The sequence below is a fragment of the Callithrix jacchus genome, chromosome 4 (genome assembly GCF_049354715.1).
Source record: "Callithrix jacchus isolate 240 chromosome 4, calJac240_pri, whole genome shotgun sequence".
Taxonomy (NCBI): domain Eukaryota; kingdom Metazoa; phylum Chordata; class Mammalia; order Primates; family Cebidae; genus Callithrix; species Callithrix jacchus.
Genome location: NC_133505.1, coordinates 174,895,283 through 174,899,369, shown reverse-complemented (window position 1 = coordinate 174,899,369; position 4,087 = coordinate 174,895,283).

Genomic DNA, 4,087 nt, shown 5'->3' with positions numbered 1-4,087 from the left:
AGAGGTTTTGCTGCAGGGAGTTAGAAAGGCAGATTGAGGACCTGGCTGCTGACTCAGAGTCACACCGAGACACTGGACTCCTGGACCACGGCGTCCCGCTGCTGTATCCACTGTGCTGTCTAGCAGGGCGGTGAGGACGGAGACGTTCCTAAGGCAGGGCTGCTGTCTCCTCCACGTAGGTCTGCAGGTGTGCCTTTAGCAACGCATTTCCAAACCCAAAACCAAGCACCAGGCCATAGCCGACAGACGGGAGTAGCCAAGGGCCTGGCCAGCGTCTGTGGGTTCCTCTGTCCACACATGCTTGGTGCCCCTCTACCTGCACCTGCACAGCCTGGAGGAGCCCTCACTGCGGCCTTGCGGGAGCCTCCATGCCCAGGGCCTCGTGGGCCTGTCCGTCCTTTAGAATGTGTGTGTGTTCCCAGCTTTGTGTCCCGGGTGGCTACAGAGGAGACCTGAGGCTTCAAGCAAGACTCTCATTGCCTGCAGCTCTGGAGCCAGAAGTTCAGAACTTTCTCTCTCTCATCTTCTGGGGTACATTACACTGAAACTTTGTGTCCCCCCAAATTACTGTCTTGAAATCCTCCCCACAAGGTGATGGCATTAGGAGGGGGCCTTTGGGAGGTGCTAACTTGGTGAGGGTGGAGCCTCGTGGCAAGATGAGTCCCCTTACATGAGGCCTACGGGAGGCCCTCACCCCTTCCACGATGCGCGGGCACAGCAGGCAGACAACACTTGGAAGCAGCACTCACCACCCACTGACTCTGCCCACCTTGGATTGCCAGCCTCCAGAACCCTGAGTAGATGCCTGTTGCTGATCGGCCATGGAGTCTATTCTGAGGGCCACCCAAGCACACGGAGGCATGGAGGCTGCTGACTGTCCCTGAGCACACGGAGGCATGGTGGCTGCTGTCCCTGAGCACATGGAGGCATGGTGCCTGCTGACTGTCCCTGAGCACACGGAGGCATGGAGGATGCTGACTGTCCATGAGCACACGGAGGCATGGAGGCTGCTGACTGTCCCTGAACACACGGAGGCATGGAGGCTGCTGACTGTCCCTGAACACACGGAGGCATGGTGGCTGCTGTTCCTGAGGACACGGAGGCATGGAGGCTGCTGACTGTCCCTGAGCACACGGAGGCATGGTGGCTGCTGACTGTCCATGAGCACACGGAGGCATGGTGGCTGCTGTCCCTGAGCACACGGAGGCATGGTGGCTGCTGTCCATGAGCACACAGAGGCATGGTGGCTGCTGTCCCTGAGCACACAGAGGCATGGTGGCTGCTGTCCATGAGCACACGGAGGCATGGTGGCTGCTGTCCCTGAGCACACGGAGGCATGGTGGCTGCTGTCCCTGAGCGCACAGAGGCATGGTGGCTGCTGTCCCTGAGCGCACAGAGGCATGGTGCCTGCTGTCCCTGAGCGCGTGGAGACCTGGCGGCTGCTGTCCTTGAGCACGTGGAGGCATGGTGGCTGCTGGCTCTGCCTGGCATTTCTGGCTTCTACAGAGACATGCCCTGCAGTCTCCACCCCCATCAGGACCTGGCTGTCCTCTCTGTGTGTACCACGATGCTCCTCACTTGGGTCCGTCATCTTATTATAAGGACAGTCTCATATTGTACTAAAGGCCACGTACCCCACTGTGACCTCATCTTAACTTATATCATTTTTTTTTTTTTTAGATAGAGTCCTGCTCTTTTGCCCAGGCTGGAGTGCAGTGGCATGATCTTGGCTCACTGCAACCTTCACCTCCCAGGTTCAACTGATTCTCCTGCCTCAGCCTCTTGAGTAGCTGAGAATACAGGTGCCCGCCACCATGCCTAGCTAATTTTTTGTATTTTTAGTAGCGACCCGGTTTCACCATGTTGGCCAGGGTGGTCTTGAACTCCTGACCTAGGTGATCTACCCACCTCGGCCTCCCAAAGTGCTGGGATTACATGTGTGAACCACCATGCCTGGCCTTAACTTACATCTTGATTGTAATTGCAATGACCCTATCTACAAATAAGATCAGAGGTGCCAGGGGCTGGGACTTCAGCATATGGAGGGTACGGGGGACGGTTCATTCCCCGCACCAGGCCAGGCTTTCCGACCCCCTGGGCTGGCTGGACACACCCGCAATTCCGGCCACCTCTGCCCTCCTCACCCCCGATGTCACACTGTCCATGGATGGCCCTCCCGCTTGGACCACAAGCACCTGTCATATAAGAGTATAGAAATCAGAAGGAATTCAATGTAGGGCACTGAAGGATGGGCCTTGTTTCTAGGGGAATTCCAGTGAAGACACGTTCTGGAACTTTCTGAGCACTTAGAATTTACGGTCAAATGAGAGTCTCGTCATGTTTTCATGTAGAGAACAGAAAACCAGTGCTAAGAAATCCTCGATCTTCAATGCACACAGCCCTGCTACAAACGCTGGGGTTCCCACAGAATGTGCCCCGTGCTCCATGCGGGTGAACGAGTGACGTCCACACCCGGCCACAGCACACGCTGACCCACAGAACCCCCGACTGGGCCTCACTGGACTGACATCCAGAGAACACCACACAGCCACGGATTCTGTTAGCAGAAGAAAAATAACGTGCAAAGTTGAGGTCAACATATTAAGTTCAAAAGTAGATTAGAAAACAGATTTCATTGAGCCAAATGTGTGACGTATTCAGAAGAACATTCACGGCAGCGAGGATTCGAAGTGGTGAGATGCCTGATGTCCCACTGCTTCACGTTTCTCTACCCAGGGAGGTGGTTCTCGGAGAGATTCATGTGCTTTTCTTTTTCAAGCTTCCCCTAGGGCCAGCTGCAACCTCGCCTGAGGCATTCCTTCACACTTCCCAAATAGGATTTTAAAACTTGCAGAGAAACAATGAAATTGAAAGTCAGGCTTTGCTAAGGAAGAAAAGTGACTTCTAAATCTGAGAAGGGCTAGAGGAACGGAAGCCAGGACCCAGGCCGCTCGACACAGCTCCGGCTCAGCGGGGGACGGTTAGGGACTCTTGCTGCTGAGAGAAAACCTTGGAACAGTTGACTTTTGGCTGATCAGACTTTGCAGTGGCAGAGCGTCATTTCCCATGAGACCGCCTTCCCTCCCCACCCGTAGATGACGGAGAGGCACGCAGTGGGCACACGCAGAGGGGGTGGGGAGGTACGGCCTCAGGGCTGGACCTGCGGGGCTGGACCTGACCACCTGAAGCCAGTTGACCCTGCACTGACCCTCCCTGACACCTGTGTTCCTGGTTCAGAAATGAGAGCATTGGTTGTGTTCACGTGGCTTGAAGAAGGACCTCGGGGATACGGCATGGTGCCTGCCGCTCCAAAAACAGGGCACTGCTGTCGTGAGGCTTGGTCTCCGTGTGTAGCCCCTGGGAGTTTCCAGTTCTGAATCTACACTTGCTCTGCCTGTTTCTCACCATACAGCAAATAATGAAATGCTTTCCGCCTGGTTCGCCCTTCGGAGGAAACACGTTTCCCGGCACGGAGTCACTGACGTTGATGAGGTTTCCAGGCCACCACTATCCAAGGACAACGCGTTGCTCGTGATCTCAGCGCCAGGCGCCCTCTGTGCATCTTGTGCTGAGCTGGGTGTCGCCTCCGTGCCACTGTCATCGGCAGCCAACCAGGCATCAGTTCCGCTCTTATTAGTGCTGGAATCTTTGAAGCTGCCAAGGATGTGTCCGAGAGCTGCTCTGAAAGGCCCCGTTGTGCTCAGCTGCATTCACGGAGAAAAGGTCTCTCTAGATGCAGTGCCTAGAAAGTGGCGGTGTCACGTTCCCGCTGCTTAATGAATTCCAAATGAATGAATTCACGTTTTCCTCAGCATGAGGCCCTGAGCGTGAAGGATGATGGATGTTCAGTCCCAGCTCCAGCACCCGCAGGAGCACACGGCAGCCTTGAGCACGTCCTTCCCATCACCCGACCTCTGTGTGAGGGACCTGGGCAGGACAGGCTGGGCCGGGGCCCAGGACTCAGGGGAGGATGGGAGTGACACTGGGCACTGGTGGAGTCTCTGCATTCTAGGGCTACCCCACAGCTGGATTGGGCCTCACCCTCTGTGACACACCCCACCGCAAGTGCCCAGCCTGGGAGGAGAGG